Source organism: Nyctereutes procyonoides, unplaced genomic scaffold (assembly GCF_905146905.1).
Source record: "Nyctereutes procyonoides isolate TBG_1078 unplaced genomic scaffold, NYPRO_anot_genome, whole genome shotgun sequence".
In the NCBI taxonomy this organism is placed as follows: Eukaryota; Metazoa; Chordata; class Mammalia; order Carnivora; family Canidae; genus Nyctereutes; species Nyctereutes procyonoides.
In genome coordinates, this window is record NW_026575020.1 from 58,335,694 (window position 1) to 58,359,667 (window position 23,974).

Sequence of the window (23,974 nt, forward strand, 5' to 3'; positions counted from 1 at the left end):
CCTTGTCCCCATGTGTCCTTCATCATAAAAATGTAGCCGTCGATATGGCTCTTAAGTTCAGAGAGTCATTCTAGCAAATTATCAAAACTGAAGGTCATGAGGACTTGTAGCTGGTAGGTTGGAAGTGTAAGTGGCTCCCAAGGCTTGTGGCTGGCGTCTGAAGTGGGGCGGCCCTAAGGGCGACGGGCCCTGAGCCTATAGGGGTCTGCTGCTAACCCGCTGACCCCAGGGGGCTTCCTGCCACAGGTGAAGTGAAATGGAGCAAGCATGTAGCCTGCTGGAGGCATTAGAGCCGCTCGCTGGGCTGCAGGGAGATCTGGGCAGGGGAAGGTCAGACCCGGCCTCTGCAGCATTCTGTGCTGACACCACACAGACGTGACACCCCGTCCCCCTGCCTTCCCAGGGGACAACTCTGCAGCCAGGCTGAGGGATTTCACAGAGAGCAGGCCCTCCTTACAGATTCAGGCCAGCACGCCCCCCCCCCCCGGGGACCTGCCGACGCTCCCCATCCTGCCCCTGAGCCCACAAAAGACACAGACGGAGGTCCTCACATCACAGCAAGCAGGACGTCCCCACCCTGCCATTCCCTCGTGGCAATAAAACATTTTTCCATCGCAAATGCAGACTCTGAGGACTGTCCTGGCCGGCGGCGGCCTTACCTGGTAGTGGTGGGTGAGGCCTGCTTCACTGCAGCAGGGAGGCCTCCCACGGGGTTCTTTCTGGAACTTTCTCAGGTGGAAATTTGCTGAGAAATAGTGAGAATCAGCAGGAAAAGCTTCAGGTTCTCAGGGACCTGAGATTCTCAACCTGAGGGAAAAGAAAAGAAAAAGATGTAAACGCCTTTGAAGCAAGCAACCTCTTTTTGATATAAAACAAACATGGTGTGAGTAATCTAGAGGTCACTGGTGGCCACCAGGGGTCACACCCCAGGGGAAGGAGCAGAGCCTGCTGGGAAACAGAGCATTAGGATCCCGACGTGCCAAGGGGCAGGTGGACTCCCCCAACCCCTGCTGCGCGGTCAGCCCTCCCACCTCCCACCGTGGTGCCCCCTCCAGCTGTCCTTGGACCCCCCTCCCCCATGCTGGCCACACCCAGTCTGGTCGCGCCCCCGCTCACTTCCTGACTCACCCAGGACAGGGTCCAGGACTCCCCACAGCCACCATTCCCAAAACTCCCTGGTCTCTCTCTCTTTTTTTTTTTTTTAAAGATTTTATTTATTTATTCATGAGAGACACAGGGAGAGACAGAGGGAGAGACAGAGGCAGAGACACAGGCAGAGGGAAAAGCAGGCTCCCTGCAGGGAGCCCAACTCGGAACTCGATCCCGGAACCACAGGGTCACACTCTGAGCCAAAGGCAGATGCTCAACCCCTGAGCCACCCAGGTGCCCCCTGGTCCCTCTCTTTTTAAGAGATTCTCTGGGTGAGGTCACTCTCCTAACATCTCCCTCCAGCGGCGTCCTATGTCCCCGGGAGAAAACACCCAGGGTTGCAACAGTGGCCTGCGAGCCAAGTGAAACCAGGTTTGGCGACTCCGACACTTACACAATTTGGGAGGGGGCTAAGATTACAAAGGCAAAAATCAGCTGCAGGGTCTTGCTTCAGCTGTGGGCTCAGTGCTTCCTGGTCAATCCTCCTCTGCCCACGGGACCCTGAGCTGCCCCCGGGCCTCCAGGCTGCCCCCCCACACACACGCACACGGGCCTCCCCCTGCACCACACCTTTGTGCCTGTGTTGCTCGGGACCCTCCTCCCTGCACAACTGCCTGGCTTCTCCCTCCCTCCCTGGGGGCTCTGTTACACGGCACCCTTCCAGTGGCCAACCTGGAGCCGAACACCTTTCCAATCACAGCGGCTGCCCCTTGGCATCCCCTCCTCCTCTGCCCCATGAATCTCCCCGGGGCTGATCACATCTGCTACCACACAGACGCCTGAGGGCAGACACATGGGTCTGTCTTACTCAATACCCGTCCCCAGCGCCTAGACGGTGCCTGGCACACAGCTGGCACTCCCTCGGTGTTTGTCCAGTGAAGGAATGAAGGAACTGTCCCCTATGCACACATCAGGCTTCCGTAGGACACTATCCTACAGTCCCTGGAGTCAGGATTCCCAGGGAACCCAAGGCCACAGGTTGCTGCTGTTTGGAGTCAGGGTTGGGGGGGCACCTGGGCCTTGTCAGGCCTTTCTTTGCTTAATTCACACCAACCTGCGTGCACGCCAACAGGCAGGTAGGACCCCAAGACCATTCAGGGCATCCTCTCTGGCCAGCCCCCCAAGACCGGCTCCAGGGCAGAGCCCAAGGCGGGTTGGCTGGGGAATGGTCCCCCCAGCCTGCCTCCATGGAAAGGCTCCCACTGGCACATCCCCAGAAATCCCACAATGGAGCTTTAAAAAAGGAAAAAAAGAAAAAGACTACCAGTTTGTTTCTTTTCCTAAAATCCAGTTACTTAAAGGAGAACCACCCACATCCCAAATGGCAGGGCCAACCTCACAGGGCGCCGCCACCCGCACAGAAATGCCCGGGCACCACGGGCCTTTTCAGTGACCATCCGTGCCATGCGCAGCACCAGGAGCCGGGCACCGAGAGGATGGGAAGCCGCACTGAGCGCCATGAGGCCCCTTGTTGATGGGAAAAGCAAATGTGTGATCTGTTCTCCTAGGTCGGTGCTAACGGCCGTGGGAGAAATGGCTGGGGGAGGTGCCCAGGTGGAGGAAAGAGGAGCCCCTGTAGGGGCGGTTCCAGGTGGTGACCGAGCTGATGGGCAGAGGGCAGGTAGGTGGGCACTCGCAGAGCCAAATGCCTGCTCCTCGGCAGCCAGCACAAGAGGCAGGGGCTGGAACTCATTCTTCACCAGACCCCCTGGAACAGGAGCAAGGTGGACGGGCAGACAGCACCCCTGTACCCAAACCCAAGGAGGAGAGGTGACCAGGGACAAGGAGTAAAGACAGGGCGGGGAGAAGGGCCAGGAACCCAGAGAGCCCCCAGATCCTGCAGGGTGACGCCGTCACACCCCCCCCCACACACTCCCATGCTGGGCGCTCGGCACCCCGGCTCTGCATAGCCTCCCCAGGAGCGGTGCAGAACCCCCACAAGAGAGGTTATTTTCACTTTGCTGCACGGTGCACAGCCATGGCGCTCACTTCGATGGGGGAGCGTGGGCCATGGGGTCCCTGGGAGCAGATCAAGGCAGGGATGAGCAGCCCTGTGCTCCCCCCCCCACAATCCCGGGTGAGCTACCCTGCCCTGCCAGGCCTTGGGGCACCCGGGCGAGAGCCAGCCTCACCACTGGCCGGCTGCCCTTTATCGCCTTAAATGAGAGGTCATGTCCCAGCTTGGCCGGGAGTGCAAGCGCACGTTCGCTCCTACTCTGCAGGAGGAAACACCAGCCACCACCCACAGGGCAGAATCTGGGCCCCTGCCCAGGGGTTTTCTGGGACACAGGACTCACCCCAGTGCGGACTGGCCCCCAGCTGCCCCGGGGAGGGGCTGGTCCCACCTCCTTCTTCACAGAAGGCCAAGCAAGTAAGTAGCCATGGCGACTCTCAAGGCCCCAGGGCTGGCTCCGGGAAAAGGGAGGAGAAAAGAGCAGAAACCCCGTGAGGCTGCCGGCCTGCCCAGCTGAGGCCCAGGGTCAAGGCCATGACCTGCTGTCCCAAATCCAGCAGGGGAGGGAGCTGCGTCCCCTCCCACCCACCTCCCCCCTGCTGGGAATCACATTCACTGGTCATCACCCCCCCCCACACACACACACACACATACACGCACCAAGCACGGTGCTGCAGTCCCAGCCTCTGCCAGTGCCCAGCCCAGGGCCAGAGGCAGGCAGGGAGCCTCCAACGACTGGCATCTACGTCCACGTCCTTCCTGCTGCAGGGGGTGGGGACCCCCACACTGAGGAAGCCCAGGGCCAGTGGACACAAGGGTTCACTGGCAGCCAGGACCCTCCCCTGACCCCTCAACCTGCTTCTTCAGGATCCAACCCCCTGGCTTTAGTTGGGGGAGCCCTCAAAATAATCTGCAGGTGGGCAGAGGCTTCAGTTTCCCAGGAAGGCTGGACATAGGTGGTGGGGGCCCCAGGAGGATGAAGGACATGCTCCCAGGGAAGGCCTACCACGGGCAAGGGCAGGGAGCGGGCTGGGAAGGGCCAGTCTCAGGGCAGGTGTCTCCAGCCCATTCTCACCCCTCCTCCCATCCCAGCTGCCAGTTCAAGTCTCCAAGGCCCATGGCAGCCACGGAGCCGGCCCAGCTCCCTGCTTTGTTCCCAAGGGGGCAGAAGGCCTCCTGTTGGGATTCCTGCCATTAGGGAGAGAAGATGGAAACATAAACACTGGGACTTCTAGAAAGTGTCTTCAGCAAAAAAGTCATAATAATAATAAGCCAATACACAAATAGGCCCCGGGCCCAGCAGAGGTTCCTGCTACAATAGACCTGTGTGGACGGGAAGGTCCTCTGGCTGCCCGCTAACTCCAGCCCCGAGGGGGACTGGACTGAGAATCGGCCCCTTCATTCTTCCCTGAGGACCCCTGTCCTCTGCCCACCACAGGGCTCAGAGTGGGAGGGCAGGGGACCTCAGGAGGAGGAGAACTTGGCCAAATCATCATCATCATCATCACCATCACCATCATCACCATCATCACCATCATCATCATCATCACCATCACCATCATCACCATCATCACCACCATCATCATCACCATCATCATCACCATCATCATCATCACCATCATCAAAACAGGACAAAGCTTATCCCGTGAGGGCAGACCCAGGCTGGTGCCTCTCAGCACCATGTCCCTTGCCCCTGGCCAGGGCTGGCACACAGCAGGTGCTCAGCAGCACCCGTTCAATGAACAAGGGAAGGAAGGACAAGCCAAGTGTAGGTGAGCCCTGCACAGGCGAGGAACATTTCCTAGGTGACCTGACAGGTACTGAGTGGCCATAACCCCCACTCATGTGGGTCTGCTGATGCCCAGAGGTGGGGGGGAGGCCAAATAGCGTCGCATCCCCCAGGTGAACACCTGAGCCTGCCAGACACCCACATGCACGGCTTCCAGGTGGAGAGGGGCCCCGGCCACAAAGCGTCCACTCTGGCTTGTTTTCCACATCTCTGAAGAGAAAGGCACACCTGGACCTGAGGACACCTGGGCAGGCCAGGGATGGCAATCGTCCCTTCCAAGCAGGGTCATCTGAGGAAGTGGCTTCATGTACAGGATGCAAGACATGGTAACACAGAAAAGCAGAGACAACCGCCAGCACCCCTCATTTTACGCCCCCTCCCTGGGCCTGCGGCTGGCACACGGGCCCCGAACCCAGTCCAGGACTTGAACCCAGCGCCGCTCCTCGTTGGCCTAACATTCTGGTTCAAATCCCAGAGGGACTCAGGAATGGCATCAGCAAATCCCAGGGGACTCGACCCGCCCATCTAGGATGGGGCCTTTCTCCCCAAACCACACCTTTGCTGGTTCATTTCACTTCCCAGAGGAAGCTTTTCTGCGACTGGCTCTCCTGGCAGGAGCTAAAGGAAATCCAGAGGATTTGCCAATGAAACAGAAAGCAGGCGGGTAGCTCCCAGAGGGAGGCAGGGGGTGGGGCGCAGGTGACAAGTCGGGAGGTCCCGACTTCCTGCTGCCGGTGAGTGAGCCCCGGACAGCACGTGGCCGCGCTCAAACATGCTGTGCTGTAAACAGGAAGGTTGTCAAGAGAGCAGATCTCAGAACTCGTCGTCCCGGGAAAACGTGTGTGAACGTGGGTGTCACCCCACCCTACCGCGGTGACCTCTTCACAGCATGTCCATACGAGTCATTGTGCCACACACCCCAAACTCACGCAAACTCACCCGGCAGTTGGACTGAGATAAAACTTGGCAAATTCAAAGTAAAGGCAAGGATTAGTATTTGTTTTTGTTTTGTTTTTAAAGATTTTATTTATTCATTAGAGAGAGAGAGGCAGAGACACAAGGAGAGAGGGAGAAGCAGGCTCCCTGCAGGGAGCCTGATGTGGGACTCGATCCCAGAGTCCCGGGATCATGGCCTGAGCCGAAGGCTCAACTGCTGAGCCACCCAGGCGTCCCAGGATTTGTTTTTTAAAAACTACCAACACATCCAAACCAAGTGGAGCCGCTTGTCCTACCCACTACACCGCCACCGTGAACTCAGGACTCTGCAGGTGGGCAGGCTCCACCTCCTGTCCTCATCTCCCTCTGAAGCCACCCCCACCACCCCATCCTCCAGGCACCGTTCCGGGTGCTGGCGTGCACCTGTCCCATTTCTCCCTTCCCCGATTCCTCTCGGTCTCTGCTCCCCCACAACCCAAGCCAATAACCAGACCCAGAGCTTGACATAAGACTCATGCTAAGAGAGCAAAACTTGCCACCTCTTTAGCCAGCAGAAGGATAATATGGGCACTTCACTGCAACAGTAAAGGTTATAGGGAATACATAATATTCAGAATAAATGAGTCTCCTCCTTCCATTTTTAAACCAGAAACCAGCTTCATTCCTGACTCCCCTCATGCCTTGTGAATCCTGTCTCTGGCAAAAAAAAAATAAATAAATAAATAATAATAATAATTTGGGTTTTATTATTCTGGCATCTAGTGGGAGTCTGTGACAATGTTACTGTAGCCGAGCTGCTCCTGCTTCTTCCTTTTTTAACACCAGTGAGTTTTAATAATACAGTGTACCTTTAGGTATTGTTGGAATGTTACATTATTCAACGCATCCAACGGGAACGAGAAGGCCCTTATGCAATTTATGTGTCCTCCGTGCTGTGTTTAAAGCTCGGGAAATGGAGGGGTGTAATTTGGGAAGCAATTTTCCCCAGGATGGGGAAAGCAGTTTCTGGAGGAAAGGCTGGGGGCTGTGTGACCCTCGTGACAGCCAGGCTTACAGGGGGAGCCCCAGGCCAGAAGTGTCCCCCAAATGCGGGAGAACTCCAGCCCAGCTGTGGCTGGGGTGCACACAACCGCCTGGTGAGGAGGGGTCACCCAGGGCACGATCCAAAACTTCCCCAGGCTCTCCAGCTCATTTTCCATGCTTCCCTCACCAAATCACCCTGGGTCCCTGAGTCTAGGAATCAATGACCGGGGCCGAGAGCCCTGCTTCGGGCACTCAGGGAACTTGAGGCCAGCAGGCCCTTCCCGGAAGCACCGAACATCCATCAAGACCCTCCCACACTAGACGCCTGGGACACAGATGAGAACACCACGCGGGCCTGTCCCCCAGCGGGCCGCTGTGCAGAGGGACAGATGACAAGCAAACCAGAGGTCCCATGAGACATGGGAGAAGGGCCTGCATGAGACGTAGAGGGCCACAGGGCAGATCTGAGTTGTGCCCGGTGGGTCTAGAACAGTGCCTGGCACACAACAGGTGCTCGGGAAACACGTGTGAGGGGCTGAATGCAGAGACGAAGCGCCACTGATGGAGACGGGTAAGGGTGTTTGGGACCCTCAGCAGAGGGCAGCACCTCGCTCATCCCGAGAGGATGCTCTTGCTTCCCAGAGGAGGTGACCCACCCTGGAGGGAGTCCTAAAGGCTCGGGATCGGAGCAGGTGATCCAGCAGGTATGGAACCACACAGGAGGGGCTGGGAGGTGTCTTCCAAGCCTGGGACTAGACATGCTGGAAGATGAGGCCGCCGTGTAAGTCGGGAACCAGATCGTGCGGCACCCAGAACACCACGCCAAGGACCCGCAACGGCCACTTGAAGAATTTTACGCAGGAAACTATGCAGACTTGTGTCTTGTCTTAGGAAGCTCCATCTGGGGGGGATCCCTGGGTGGCGCAGCGGTTTAGCGCCGCCTTCAGCCCAGGGCGTGATCCTGGAGATCCAGGATCAAGTCCCACATTGGGTTCCCTGCATGGGGCCTGCTTCTCCCTCTTCCTGTGTCTCTCTCTCTCTGTCTGTCTCTCATAAATAAATAAAGTCTTTAAAAAAAAAAAGGAAGCTCAATCTGGCACCCGTGAGGATGGGGTGGAAGAGGCTAAAAATCAAAGCAGGAATCTCCACCTGGAGGCAACCCCTGGCGATCACACAAGAAACTGAGACACACAAGGTGGATAGAGACTGGTCAGGATGGTGGGCAGGACCGGGGCCGGTGGGGGGGGTGTCCAGCTGGGTTGATGATGCAGGTTGTTATAGGGTTACGTGTGCTCCCTACAGTATTCCTGACACCTCAATATATGTTAACAGCTACCTAATAAGGTTTTCCAACCAAGGCTTGTGAGGTTGGCTTCAGACTTGGGCCTGTTGTGCTTGAAGAGCCCCTGGCACATCGGGGGCTGGGGGGGGATATGTAGCAGGTGGCTGAGTGCCAGGATCTAGGGCTTGGGAGACAATCTTGTCTGCTTTGCGGACTGTGGCACCGGCCTCCAGGATAGTGGTGACAGTCCTCACTTCCTGTCCCCTGGCGCAGTCCCCTCCCACCTCATGCCAGGGATGGGTTCTGCAACCACTGGAATGCAGCGAAGTGATGGCGTCTCAGTTCTCAGATCAGGTCATAAATGATGTCGCCCACTCTCAGGCCACATCATGTCATGAATGATGTCGCCCGCTCTCACGCCACATCATGGGGACACCCATGGGAGGAACTGGAGCCCCTCTTCGACAGCCGGCATGCTGACTACAACCCTGTGAAAGCCCCTGAGCTGCTCAGACTCTCTGACTCCTGAACCCCCAAAACCACAGGCTAAGAAATGATCGTTGTTTAAAGCTGCTGAGGTTTGGGGTAACCAGTGGATCAACACATACCTGATACAGGGATTACAACAAGGATCCATGTAAAGGGTGGCTTTAGGCCAGTGAGAAGATGGGGTGGGTGCGAGGGACAGGTGGTGAGGGGCACACCCAGGTCACCCTGGGAGGCGGCGGGGGTGCAAGAGAAGCCTGTGCAGAGGAACAGGGGGCCCCTGCAGAGAAGGGGGCCCAGGCTGCAAGACGCTACAAATCCCCAGTCTCTCCTGTGTCCCCAGGAGGGCTTCAGATGCTTCAGATTTCTAAGGGACCAGGTTTCTACGGGACCCAGTGGTCCCCTGCCCCCACCCCAAGGGAGATCTTCTCGCCTGCTGCTTCCTTGTGAGACCCTGACCCATCTCATCTCTCAAGTCCTCATTCTTCCCCTTGGTGGCACTTGTCACAAATTGTCATTACATTTTTACTTGTTTTTTTACTCATCCATGGCCTTTGAGGGCTGGGGAGCATCGGTTTTGTTCACCACTGTAAACCCAGGGCCCGACATATACGAGGTTCTCAAACATTTGCTGGATGGATGAATAAGTGAATGGAAAAAGCAAAACCCTGAGCCTCAGTTGGAGGCCCAGGTTACCTGGTAGACAAACTGTCTCCTCCCACATCCCCCTCCATGTCCCACATCTCTGTAGGGGGCAAGGCCCTGCAGCAGCCGGGATACGGAGAGGTGAGGAAAGAGAGAAGACCCTGAGGGTGACCCAGACAGGCTATTCCCACCCTTCTCAACACCCCTGGGGAAGCTGTGTCATGCTCTGTGCTAGGCTGGGGGGCAACCGAGGGTGCATCCCACATGGCCCTCAAGCAGGTCAGAGTCCAATGGGGATGGAGGCGGCCAGATGGGGCTAAGGGGTGAGGCCTGGAGGCTGACTGTCCCCCCACCTGTGCCCCTGCCTGAGACACCTTGCACTCACCCATGAGGAGGACCACTCCCACCATACAGGTGGTGACAGGCCCCTTTGTGCTCCTCACCTGCCAAGTACTCAGGCCTGGGCAGGAACACGGGTGTGCATTGCCATGATTTAAGCAGATAATTACAATACATTCTGTTGTCTGCAGCAGAGGGCTGCACACAGCCCTGTGGACATAGGAGGAGTGGGAGTGGGCTGGGGTGTGACCAGCTTTCAGAAGGGAATAACCATGGAGCAGCAGGTTGCAGGAGGGGGCTGAGGGCAGGTAGCAGGAGAGAAGGTGGCCCAGGCCTGAAGGCACCCCCAGGCCAGCTGAAGAGTCAGCCCCAACCTGCCTGCAGGGGGCACAGGGGGCCCGTGGACGCTCACAAAGGCAGCCCTAGGGCAGGGTATGGAATCCGGCAGGGGATCACAGAGCCGGGGGTCAGTGATCCTCACTAGGCTGACAGGAGTGTGCAGGATGAGAGCCTGGAGCTGGCTCTGTGAGCCCATCTCTCAGCCCTGGCTGCCTGTCCACAGAGCTTGGGGGCAGCACGTTCCCCACCCTTAATCCCCACACTTGCTTCCCTGGGCCTCAGCACAGCCCCCTGCCAGGATACTCTGAGCCCCTCCTCCCCACGGCCCGTCACCTTTCTTCTGTGGGGTCGCAGACAGGATCCCAGCTCCCAGACACCCTCCTGGGCAGGGCCAGGGAGAGGAAGTCACCCTAGGGTCGAGGACAGGGACTTTCTAGTTGGCTTTCTCCGCTGGCACTGGGAGGCCTTGTGAGGCTACCCAGCCCTGGAGGGGGCGAGGGAGGCACAGAGAAGCGGGGGAGGGGGGGCGGGGGGGTGCGGGCTCCCCGCAGCGGGCCTGGGCCAGGCAGATAGCGCAGAGGCCGCAATCAGAAGCTCCTTCCCACTTATCTCCCAGCCGCCAGGTGTCTGCGCACGGGAAACACGGCGTTTGGTAATAGGATTTTGATGCTGAACAGCCCAACTTTTCTCCGAGACTGGCTTTACGTCACAAATGTAGGGAACCGCGACCTTAATAGGATTCTAACTTTTAGGCCATGGACAGAAATGGGGAGGGCGGGATAGAGACTCCTGGATGCTCTCCCGGAGAAAACATGGGGAACACGGGGCCTTGGGAGCCTGCATAGGCGGGGGCTGGTAGTAGGAGGGGCGCTGGGGCTTCGGAGTGGGCCTTGTCCCCTGCTCCGGGTCCTGACAGCCAGGAGGCCTGCATGGAGACTCCTTCCTGAGCTCTGTGTTGTAGGAACAGACCCCTTCAGAACCTGGGGTTTCAGAACTGGCCCCGAGACCTCCACCTGGCTGCACACTCAGGTCCAAGGGGTTACCTACAGCCTGTGTTTCCAGGCAGGTTTCTTGGTTTATTTATTTCTTTGAAAGGTTTATTTATTCACTTTAGAGAGAGGGAAAGAGCTAGCGCAATGGGGAGGAGCAGAGAGAGAGACAGAGTCTTAAGCAGACTCTATGCCCAGCACAAAGCCCAACGCAGGGCTTGATCTCACGGCCCTGAGATCATGACCTGAACAGAAACCAAGAGTCAGATGCTTAACAGACTGAGCCACCAGGTGCCTCTACTCCCCCCACCACCCCCACCCCAGGCCCCAGCAGGTTTTTCCAGCGTTCCCTCCCAAGGGCCACACCTCCCTCCCTGGGCACAGCGCACACAGCTCCAGTCCAAGGATGAGAAAATAACTTGCATCAGTAACATGCTTTAAAAATACATTTCACCAGCTGCTATAACAACATTTGCATTGCACAGTCATTCTGAGAGAATTCCCCGGAGGGCCCTGCTCCGAGAGAATGCTAGCCACCAGGAGAAACCTGCCCTGGTCCTAGTGTGGGCACCAGTCCTCAGCTGCCCCCACCTGCCCTGAGCACAGGAGGCAAACAAGAACAGAGTGCAACCAGCGGCATCGGAGGTAGAAACAGTCCACAGAAGGACTTCTTGGCAGGACATGGCGTTTAAACCCCTGCCTGGGACAAGGTGTCATATGTCCCTTTTCTTGGAGACCTGAGTGTGCCCTGCGTGGAGGCAGGACAGTGAGCTGGGAACCTTGCTAGCCCTCTTTTTGCCTTGGAGCCCTCTCCTGGCTAGCTGTCCCTTTGCTGCCCCCTCCCCACCTGTCTGTTAGCTCAAAGGTGCTGAGTTCTCATGGGCCTGCACTGGTGGAGGCCACCACGAGAGTCCTGGTAAGGCTGGAGCTTCAGCCACTGTCCACCTCGCTGCATCACATCCTCCGGCTCAGGGACTTCAGCACCCCTGCCAGATGGAGGAACCTTCTGGAGATGTAGGGAATGTTCCATGTCTCAATGTAGGAGATGGTTATTCAGGTGTATACAGTTGTCAAAACTCCTTTGACTGTACTAAGACCCATACACTTCACAATATGTAAATTACTCCCAATTTTTCAATTAAAAAAAAAAATCACCGGGATCCCTGGGTGGCGCAGCGGTTTGGCGCCTGCCTCTGGCCCAGGGCGCGATCCTGGAGACCCGGGATCGAATCCCACATCGGGCTTCCGGTGCATGGAGCCTGCTTCTCCCTCTGCCTGTGTCTCTGCCTCTCTCTCTCTCTGTGACTATCATAAATAAATAAAAATCAAAAAAAAATTAAAAAAAAATCACCTCCTAGACTGACAATACATCTTGAGTCAGAGCCACTCTCTCAGTCCCTAAGGCTCTGATGGGTTGCAGAGCTTTTCAGTTGGCCAGAGTCAGCGACAGAAACCCGATCAATACGTCTGGGAAGAAGCAATAATCAGTGTAATGATACTGTATGTGTCCCACGCTCAGGCTGAGACACCTGCCCCAGGGGGACTTCCGCCAGCAGAGGCAGGAGGGCAACAGCCACCAGCGTGCCACCCAAACCCTCAGTCCGGACCTTTGCTTGTCAGCTCTCTTGCAAAAAAGAAGAGAAAGAGAGGAAACATGACCATACAGGGAAGTGTCCTCCTCCAGGACCCCCGTGCTGGCCACCTTGCACACAGAGCAGGGACTAGAATCTACGTCTGGCCTCCTCTGGTTAGGATCAGGGAGGAAGGGACAGGCTGCACATGGGGTCAGCGGCTCTAAATAGTGCAGGTAGGGTAGGCCCATAGCTGTTCCCCATCCCCTCTGGGGCACTCTGGCTACCACATCGGCCACGGAGCAAACACCCGGAGTCTGCCCAAGACCGTGCCAGGTCAAGACAGGCTGCTCCAGAACTGCAGAGGCCTGCCCTCCCCCTCCAACAGTGACCAGGCCCTGGTCTTGGACAGGCCTCCCTGGAAGCAGCAGATGGTGAAGCCAATGTACAGGAGGGCTCAGAAGGCCCATGGTGGGAACAGCTGTTATGCTGAGGAACAGCCGAGAACAGAGGGAGAGAAGCAGGATGGGGAGCAAGGGCCATCGCAACCGGCTTCCTCTCTCCTAATTCGCTTCCTCGGCACGAGGATCTTCTGCCCACCTCCTGCCCTGTCTTCTGGGAGTGAAACACAGACCAAGGGCTGGCAGAGAGGAGGCCTTTCTTGTACTCTGCTGTGGCCTCCAGTCTGCCCTCCCTGAGTGACCCTGGCCATGAAATCTGCCTTCTTGGGACTTGATTTTCCTTCTGAGGTCCTTTGGGTGATGCTCTTACTACCAAGAAGATGAGTTTCAGCTCATGCGGAGCTCTGTGGCAAACAGAAGACCTCCCCAGGGAAAGCATGGTTTGGTGAAACTAGGAGTACACATCGGAGAGAAGCCAAGGTCACTGAAGACACTGACTTTATTCATTCAGCCCTCTGTCCATCTGCCATCCATCCATTTGTTCCTTCATCTGTCCATTGATCTATCCATCCATCCATTCATCCATCCATCCACCCGTCACCCATCCACCCACCTGCCCATCCACCCATTTACCTACCATTCCATCTTCCCACCCATAACCCATTCAACTAAGCAACCATCCAACTGTCCACCTACCCACTCATCCAACCATCCATCCACCCATCTATCCATCCACTCATCACGTGTCACCTACCTATCCACTCATTCATCCACCCACCTGTCACCTACCTATCCACGCACTTATCCACCCACCAATCCATCCATCCACCCACCTATCCATCCATCAACCTACCAATCCATCTACCCACCCATAACCCATTCAACTATGCAACCAGCCAACCATCCACCTACCCATTTATCCATCCATCCACCCACCTGTCACCCAACCATCCATCCGCATATCTATCCACCTATCCATCCACCCGTCTGCTTACCAATCCATCCACCCACTCATAACCCACTCTACTGACTATCCAACCATCCACCTACCCATCCATCCATCCATCCATCCATCCATCCATCCATCCATTCATAAAGTAAATCCAGTGAGAAGAGGAGAATGCCCAGAACAGGAGCAGGGGTTGAAGGATAGCACGACAAACACTGAGACGTGGAATGGGCTTGGAAGTCAGATAAACCTGGATGGAAATCCCAGTTGTCCTGTGATTATCCCTGATCAAGTTACTTGACCTTTCCAAACCTCAGTTTGTCCACCTATTAAGTGGGTAACAACAACTTTCTTATTGGTTTACTATAAACACCACATCAGCTCACATACACAGAACCTTAGTTGAGTGGTCCATGGTAAGCGCTACATATATAACGGCTACCATCCTCTCCATCATCATCATCAGATTCAGACAGCCCTCCTCACCACCCATGGTGGTGTACTAATGAGACTGGAGTCTCTGCCTGGCTTCACGCCCTTTGCCATGTACATGTCTGCAGTTTTTCCAACTAAAGAGGTAAAGTCTCTTTTTCACCCTATATCAATGTGGGCTTAGTCATGTGACTTATCTGACCAAATAATGAGGCTGAAAATATAGCCATTTCTATGCTTAGGCTAGAAGAAGCCTTACATGTTTCCAGTCATTCTCTTGTGTGTCTGCCATTGCCACAATTGGGCTCCTGGTCTCAGGATGGGGTGAAAGGCACATGGAGCAGAGCTGCCTCCCTCAACGCAGCCTGGAGTAGAGCCACTGAGACCCTTTGCTGACCCCCAACTGACCCACAGGCTTGTGAAAAATAAAAAGAAATGAACAGTGTTTTAAGCAACTGATTCTGGAGTGGTTTGTTATGCAGCAATAGCTGACTGATACACCCCATCCCCCTTCTCCTTTCTCTGTACCAAGAGGCATCCTGTGACTTCTAGCTATGTTTCCCCTACAAATCTGGAAAGGGGAGACTTCTGCAGGCAGATCATGGGAAGCCTCAATTCCCTGCCCACAGCCCCTGCTTCCTCACTAGAAACAGAAAGTGACTTGACAGCTCACAGCCTGGGAGGAAGCTGACCGTCGTTCCCACCAAAGGAAGTGCAGTGTCCGTGGCCTGGCAGTGCAGACGACAGTGCCAAGGATCTGCCTCTCTGTCGGTCCCTATCTATCGGTCTACTTTTTAAATCAAGATAATGCAGTTTTCAGGATCTCCAGGGGTGGGCTCTCAGGTGGTAGGAAGGACGAGGGTCTGTCGTGAAAAGCGTTGCTAAGTGGAGATCAGGACGGGCAGAGGGTGCCACTGCGATCTGCCACCAGCGCATCAGGGACTCTGCTCGCACGCATGCCGTAAATCACTGCCCCTTCAGGCCTGCTGCCGAGGGGCTCAGTGAGGTGGATTTTCCACGGTTATGGCAACAAAAACTAAAACTGGGTCAAACCTGAAAGGTATTATCTTCCTCCAAGCTGCTAAATGCACAAGAGTAATGACGCTGGTTAAGCAGTATACACGAGCCTGCACGAGTTGCTCTGCAGACAGATTAACCAGTTAAGTGGGTGGGCTTAGGCTGCAGCCATGCCTCCCCTCAATGGGTAGAAGGTTCTAGGCTCTGCCATGCGCTGACAGAAGCTTCTGGCCACAGAGACTAAACATCTGAAACGTCTGGGCCGTTCTTCCTGCCTGCAGAACCCTCACAGCTACCAAAGAACAGAGATGTCCAACAGCTCCCAAAACCTGACCCACCAGGGAAGAGGTGACTCCTGTTCCCGACTCCTCTATCACGCCGGCTTCGGGTCATCACTGACAGCCATGAGTTCACCGTGGACAGCCATGGGTCTGGATGGACCCGGACCGGCAGGAGCTAAGGGGCTGCAGATCCCCCGCCGCTCAGTCCCTCCCTCGGCGGCTTCCCAGCATTTAACTGTCGCAGACACAATGCCCATACCTTGAATTTGCATAACATGCCCTTCTCCTTATACATTATTGATTTGTATTCTGTGCACGCGCACGCACCCCGCCTGGAACCCATCCTTCAAAGCCTCTCTGTCAACAGGCTTCAAATTGGCCCTATCATCTTAGGTTATACAGTATTTATAAACTGACCTGTCCCATCCCATGCAGTTGTTCTTAGAAACCACCCTGCCTCATCTCAAGGGAGGGGGAAGAAAGGAACAGAGGGAGATACTTAAAATGAGGCTGTTTTCTCCCACAACCAATTTTATTTTCTACATACCCGGCGTAATTAAAATAGGGGGTGGGTCACGTTGGCAAAGCCATGAATGTGAAGCCAGGGTGAAGTGGGCAGGGCCCGTGGGAGATCGGAGAACCAGAGTCATGGCCCCACTCAGAGGTCATGTGACATCTAGGCATGTCCCAGTGAGCCTGAATGATGAGCCTCTGTGCCCTGCATCAGCAAAATGAGGCTAATAAGCCTGTCCACAGGGTGTGGGAGAACAGAGCGAGATGAGCCACATGAAGGGGCTCTGAAAACCAAACTACATCCTGCCGCCTGCTGTAACGTGGGACAGATCTTGAGGACATTACGCTCCGTGAAATAAGCAGACATGGAGAACACGTACTGTAGGGTTCCACTTACATGAGACACCTAGATGACTCAAACGTTCACAGAAGAGAGGACGGTGGGTGCCAGAGGCTGGGGGAGAGAGGACCGGGAGCTGTCTAATGGGGACAGAGCTTTGTTTGGGGGAGACAACGCTCTGGACGCGGATGGATGGCAGCAGCGGCTACACAACCGTATGAAAGCGCTGGGTGCCGCTGAACCGTGTGCTTAAGCACAGTTTAGGAAGTACGTTTTATGTCCTGGGTACCTTACCCCAGTAATCTCCGACTGTTATAAAAACTGCAAGGTGACATCATAATGATTTACCTGTGACCCTGATAATTAAGTGGTCTTTTATGCACATTGTATCTCACGCTTCCACCCCGGAAGTCAGCACCTGTTTGGGCAGTTGGTGGGGTGGCGGCGGGGGGGGGGTGTCTCTCTGCTACCCACAGAGCTCAAATCTTGACACTGAACTGGAAAAAAAAATAGTATTCTGATCCTTGCTGCTGCCTGTTCCTGCCTCCACCACACCTGGCTCGTGCCTGAAAAGCACGGATTTCTGTTCCTCTGCAGGGAACACAGGCTGGGGGGAGGCAGTCTCCCCGGCTCCCCATCCATTTGGGTCCAGGCAGGCCTTTGAGAGAGGAGACACTGCCGCCACCACCCTGGCCAGCCTCTCCCAGCATTTCTGAGAGATTCCTTTGAAAGTCCCTCCCGACAGAGAGCCAACGGACGCATTCTCCTTTGCCTATAAGCTGGCCCTGGCCGGTGGGAACGTCTGCCAACCTGTGAGCTGTGTGGTCCAGGGGAAGGATCACGGGAGAGCCTCACATATAATTTTACATTTCCTAATAGCCGTATTTTGAAAAAATGTAAAATGAACAAGCACAAGTCATTTTTACGAATCTCAAATTTAACAAAACGTATTCAACGTATGATCATTTCGATATGGAATCCATACAAAAGCCATCAATGAGGGATTGTACATTCTTGGTCCTGCCCCGGTCTTCGGGATCCCACGTACATGTTGTACACGCAGCACCTCTCGGCCCACACCCTCCACATTCCCAGCCCCAGCAGCCTGGCGGGGCCGTGGTGGCCACATCGGACGCTGCCGCTCAGAGCTTCCTCCACATACTGCAGCCCCGGGACCGAGGAGATGTGGGACCCGCTGTGTTCGCAGTGATCCACCAAGAAAAGCAGGGGAGAGGGAGCAGGGATGCCCAGTCCTGGGAGCCAACCAGCAGGAAGGATGCCCTCGGCCTGACTCCCACAAACTCCTTCTTCACAGTCAGCCAGCAGAACGGGGGATCCTGGAAGGAGGGTGCTTGCCTTCTGGGATCTGGCAGGGGTATAGGGTTTGGCAGGGGGGCTTCGAGAGCAGGACAGGGACACAAAACCCGTCATCTAGAGGTGGGAACCAGCCCTCCTCTCTGCTCCCCTGGCCCCTCGTGGGAAGGAGGAGAGGTCTGTGGTTGGCCAGACCCCTCACCTGGAGCTCCTGAGCACCCTCCCCTGACAGAGCTCCTAGGACTAGGCCCCACGGGAGATGCCCCAGCCCTGGACCTCACCTGCGGCCACCCCATCAGGGGCAGCCTGCACATGTAACTGCCAGGTCACTTAAGCTTTATTTTTTTTTAAGATTTTATTTATTTATTCATGAGAGGCGCACGGACACAGGCAGAGGGAGAAGCAGGCTCCCTGTGGGACTCGAGCCCAGGACCCCAGGATCACACCCTGAACCAAAGGTAGACACTCAACCACTGAGCCACCACCCAGGCGTCCCGGTCACTTAAGCTTTTATAACATGACATGTCCCCATTCAAAACATGCAGAGAGAAAAACGAGAAGAAACCACCCATAACAGACTCATTTATAGTCAGAGAGCAGCCACCAGAGAGGATCCCCACATCTGGGGGGTGCACTCTGCGAGGACGCTGTGCGAGCCGCCACCACACACCAACGCAAACCGTGTGGCTTAGAACAAGGGAGGCCTGACGTCTGAAGGCAGCTTCATGGGGCCTGAAGTCCAGGTTGGCAGGGCCACGCTCCCCCCTGAGGCTCCAGGGAGGGGTCCACTGTCTGCCTCCCGCTCCCGGGCCCCACTGTCCCGCAGCCCTCTGGCTTGCCTGCGTCACACCTTCCCCTGCCCCCTCTTGGAAGGACGCTTCGTGACTGTATGCCAGGCCCACCTGCACATCCAGGGTGCTCTCCCCACACCTCCAGAGGCTTCCCTTAGCCACATCTGTCCTGTGTGCTTCTGCCACAGAAAGTCACACTCATGGGCTCTGGGGATTGGGGCCTGGTTATCTCTGGGGTCCCTGCCACTCAGCCACAGAGAGACGCTCAAAACATATGTCAGCGTGCACACACACGTGGGAACCGGGTTAGATCTGACTCCATTAGTTGGCTTAGATACATCCCTCCCCTGGTGACAAAGCTGGCCGTTTGCCACAGGAGACAGTTCCTGGGGAGGTGCCAACAGTGCCTAGTACCGGCCAACCCCCGGCAAGGTGAAGCACCCACCGCCCAGGCATCTGAGACCAGGGCAGGCAGAGAGGTTTCTTTCTATGGGGGGAGAGCCAGCCCACAGCAGTCCGAGGGGGTCGTCGGGGGGTGACACTCTGGCCCCACCCACATGCCCTGTGTTATCATCAGCCACGAGCACGGTCATCATCACTGCAGGTGAGGGTCTGCAGAAGACACTGTGCAAGGCCCACACGTCCCCCCTTGCCCTAACATGGGGCACACCCGCCCAACAGCCCGGCTCCCGAGAGGCTGAGCTCCCCCTCCCGCACTCCCATCCCCTCCACACTCATAGATGCCTAGGGCAGACTATCTAACAGTCCCAGGCTCTGCACCAAGGTAACCAGGAGGAAGCAGGGGTTTGAGGAAGAAAGAAACCAAAACAAGAAACGAGGGAACAGACACTAAGCCACCGCAAACCATGAGGGGCCACGACCCCCAGCGTCCCCACATGGAGTCTGTGGTTCACCAGGGCAGGGCAAGAACAAGGAAGGACGGGGGGCGGGTCGAGAGCAGAAGGAGGGACCCAAGGTGCCAGCTTCCTGCCTGGCTGGACCGTAGGACCCTTCCGAGGATGTGCAGAAGGCACAGGACTCTCGGTTGTCACTCGGCTCCCTGCGGCCACTCAATCATGAATCATGGGAACGAGCTAGGAGCTGCTGTGTGGCCATCTGTCGTGGGGAGCTGGGAAGCAGGTGCCCGCGGAGCAGGAAGCTGGTTTGGGTGACCTCCACATCCCGGCCCATCCTTGGGTTCCAAGTGTTGTCAAACTTCCCAAGCTGGGGGCCCATCAGCCTCACGTCCCAGCAGCGCCCACAGAGCATCTCAGCCTGTAACTCATCTGAGCCCCAGATGATAAGAGAAAGGCCATGTTGAGGAGGAGGCTTTGAGCTGGACCCTGCCCTCACCTCATCCTATCTGTTGCAGGTTCGGCAGGTGGAGGCAGGGATGGGGATCCCACCTGCCAGCTTAGTGAATCTCAGCAGAATGAAAGCTTTGAGTCACAGGGGAGAGAACTGGACCAGGAGGAGAGGGGAGAGGAGCACAATGACCACTCCCCAAGATGACTATTCTGATGCTGCCCAGCTGGGGGGCTGACCCCTTCCCCAGGGCCTGGGATGTATAGGGTCTGAAGTCATTTGACTTTTCCACTGGCCACATCACTAGGGGTGGGAGGGGGGACAGCACTGCTAGCCAGCCCTCACCTCCAGGTAGTCAAAATGGACTCAGGGTGAAAGAGACCCTCAGTGGGATCATCACCAGGCTGAGACACAGTGGAACCTCGACTATGGCAGTTCCACCATGTGACCGCCTGTCACATCACTTACTAGAAGTTTCCAACTTGGGGCTACTGTTCGGGGGCTCAGCTAGGGCCCCAGACCTCCTGTGCTGGGCTTCCCTTTGGTCCTTTGGGATGGGAGTAGTTGGTTCAGGCTCTGGTTGGGAGGGGGCTGGTCCATCTCTGGTTGGGAGGGGGCTGGCCCCTCTCTGGTTGGGGTGGGGGGGGCGGGGGGCGCTGGCTGGCCCCTCTCTGGTTGGAAGGGGCTGCTCCCTCTCTGGTTGGGAGGGGTGGCTCTGCCCTCCAGCCCTCCACTCACTCCCTCTTTGTTATTCTCCTCAGCTTCCTCCTCGCTCTGTTCCCTGCTCCTCTCTGCAGTCACCCCGCAGCAATGCTCTGGCTCTGCCGGCCTCCTGGCACTGCTTTGGCTCTGCTGAAGCTGACTGGGGTTTTAATGATGGTGCTGGGGTGGCGGGCACCCCTGCCCCTGCCTGGCCTGTCCTCCAGGACACCTATAGTGGTGCAGCCAGCAGGAGGGGACAGGGAGTGGCCACGTCTGTTAGCAGTCTGCACCCGGAGCAACACGCTGGAGTCCTCAACTTCCCCTTGGTGACCTCCCAGATGTACATCTTCAGCAGCAGCCTCTGATGGCACCTCAGCCCAATTCGAGAGCTGCCCTGTTCCTGGACTGGAACACCTGGGGCGATTAGAAAGCCACCCTGGCCTGGGCCCTCGGCAGACCAACCTATCCAGGATCCTGGGGCATAGGCAAGGGTCCTAAAGGCACCTGGCTGATTCTAGGATGACACTGCACCACCATGCCACACAGCTGCAGGGGTCACCTCTGGGGCCAGGGGCAAAGGGTCCTACAGTAGCTGAGACACAGGACAAGGATGTGGACACAGGGGTGTAGGGGAGGACAGGGCCAAGTCCCCCTGGTTTCAGCGTGGGCAGCCCACACAGGACACACAAGACCTGAAGAGGTGAGCTGGGGGAAGGAGGGCCCTCCTGCCATCCCAGTGCCTAGCCCCAGGCCCCTGTGGACCCTAAGGGGCCACATTCAGACTTTGAGGATGTTTCTGTTCACTGCAACCCTTGCTCCCTGCCCCAACTACCTTCCAGCTTCCTTTATAGTAAGGGGTGCCCTGGGCAGGATGGGCATCTCACCACCAAGAGGCCTGGCGGGGCTCATCCACACCATCCCGTTGGCAAGAGCAGGGAGCTGGCCCCGTCACCCAGTTCATCACTCAGGGCCCTTCAGGACCACGGAGTCAGAATCCAAGGTTAGGACCAAGGGGGCTGGTGGCTCCAGGCAGTGTGGGGAGGGTCCCAGACTTCCAATGGCCCAGGGACCCCCCGCTGGCCACTCCATCTCTCTCTGAGCCTATTATTCCCACTGTCAGGAAAAGCTGTGCTAAGTAATCAGCAAAATCCTCCAGTCGAACCATGGGGCATGAAAGTCTGAAAACAGGAGGCCTGGCCAGATATTTTCTAGGGAGCATATACTCCTTTTATAATGGGAGAAAAACAAGCTTGATGACAAGAGTCCATGGAAGGAGCATCCATAAGCTACCTGCTGTTCCCTGGAAAAGCCACCGAACCTGTCCCATGGGCAGGGTGACCAGAGGCAGCCAGGAGGGCCTTCCCACCAGCTCCCAAAGGGCTCAGCTCCGAACTCGGGAGCCCCAGCCCCCAAGCCCCAGCCCCCACGGGGGCCCATCCGGTCTGGAAGGCCTAAGGCACACGTGGCAGGGGTAAGGAAGGCATGTGGTCCTGCCGGCAGCCGGTCCCTCCGCCCCCCATGCTCATTTCTATGCACCATCAGCCCCGCCAAATCCCACGACCTTGGCATTTGGGGGCCACAGGAGAAGGACACCGTGTGTGCACAGCCCCTCCATCAAAGCATCAATTAGCATTCCCCGTGCAAAGTTAGGGCTGTAATTACAGCAAGTGATTAGCAGGCCGGTAGCCTGTCTCGGAGGAGCAGATTACCGGCGGAGGCTGGGTGTGCCTGAACTCACCTCCAAACACCACCGGCGCGTCTTACACAGGGGCCCCGCACCCCTGGAAGCCCGTGATTAATGGAAGGGACGAGAGTAGGGACATTTCTCTGGCATCCGTCACTGAGTTTTCTCCTCTGGGCAGTCACCTGGCTGGCCGGGCACAGGGGAGGGGGGGATTTCAGGCAGAGCACCTGGGAGCCGCAGGGGAGGGGCAGGCCTCCCCCTAATTAGGCTCCCCCAGGCTGGAGCGGGCCCCCGGGCAGCGGGCCCCTCAAGGACAGGGAGGGGCAGAGGAAGGCCAAGTCTAGACGGGCCGGGTATGAGGAGCCCAGAGATTCAGCCCCTTTGCCAAACCACGTGGAATCTGTGGCTGCCTCTTACCGCCCTCTACCCGGGGAAACACCTGCACCCCTGCTAACAGGCAAAGGCTCCCCCAGGACTGAAGCCATCCAAGCAAGGGTGCAAAGTCAGAGGACACTGGCTCGGGGGGCAGAGGGAGCAAAGGGGCCTGGGGCATGGGGGGCATCCTTCCCTGAGGATGCAGGGGGAGGGAAGGGCGAGTGGGATGCTTGCAGGCACGTGGATGCTCCAACACCCACACAGATAAAACAGCACGTGTGTGCGTGTCGAGGGTTGGCACACAGTATGACGTGTTACCCACTCAGGTATGAAGCTACGCTGTGTCAGATGCTGGGACACAGGACAATTTGGGGATAAAGTCCCGATGGAGAGGCTCCTGGCCTTGCAGAGGAAGCGGGTCATGGAGCAGGAAGTGCTTTAGGGCTCAGAGGGCGAGTCCTGCCCAGGGAGGTCTGCGGGGAGGGGAGGGGCAGGGAGGGTGCGACAGGGGAAGTGACCCCGGTTGGGGTTTCTCAGCTGGGGGCACCGCAGGCACCGCCGCCACAGCCAGGGGCAAAGCCGGGATGGACAGCCCCATCCGACACGGCCACCACGGCCACCACAGCCACGTCCCCATCTTCACAGTGTGACCTCAGACAGGCCACGTGAGCCACATGATGTCACTGAGCTTCGGTGTCCTCTGCCGTCCAGGGCAGGGAGGAGAGGCGCTCCCACCCCACACAAGGCACACAACGTGCGTGCCCAGCACTTTGCAAACTTCCACGGGGCCAGCTCCACCGCCGTTCCTCCATGGGGTGTTTCTTCTGTGTCCACCGGGTACAAGCTCCAGCGGGCCCTCGGCGGCTGGCCTATGGGGACCAGTAAACATGTCACCTCTGCTTCTTCTCTTCGAACCAAACTGCCCTCTGATCCTGATGACTGGTTCACGGGTGGGCCTGTGACCTCAGCCAGATCATCAGTGTACCAACCCCACCCTCCACGTAATGTCAGTATTTTGGTCCTTCCCGAAGGGCAGTGAGGAGAGGCCGTCCACTCCCTGGAGTCCCTAGACTTGCCGAGGACATGCTTCCTCCACCTCCACCATGAACCAGGCAGAGAAAGCCCCCAGAGGCCTTGGGAATGCGGACGGCACACCGGGATCCACGCACCCGAGTCCCCACATCCAGGAGCCTGGAGGCCAGCTCCCCCAGACCTTCCCAAGGGCACAAGCCATCAGAGGTGGACGCAGAAACCTGCAGCCAGGAGATCCCAGACCAGCACACACGTGGTGCACTCAGCAGCTGCCCAGAGGACCACGCACACTCGGCCTCACCCTGCCCCCCAGGTAGGTTCTAGAACCACCCGCCG

The 23,974-nt window shown here is 57.0% G+C and overlaps 1 protein-coding gene across 2 annotated transcripts in view; it reads right to left on the reverse strand.

The window, feature by feature from the left end:
* Window positions 1–23,974, reverse strand: part of RBFOX3 (RNA binding fox-1 homolog 3) — a 405,543-nt gene that overhangs the window by 306,018 nt on the left and 75,551 nt on the right. For both annotated transcript variants that reach the window (XM_055320027.1, XM_055320031.1), the window contains exon 2: window positions 660–807. The gene's annotated coding sequence lies outside the window, so the exon portion shown is untranslated. The remainder of the gene's footprint in view (window positions 1–659; window positions 808–23,974) is intronic.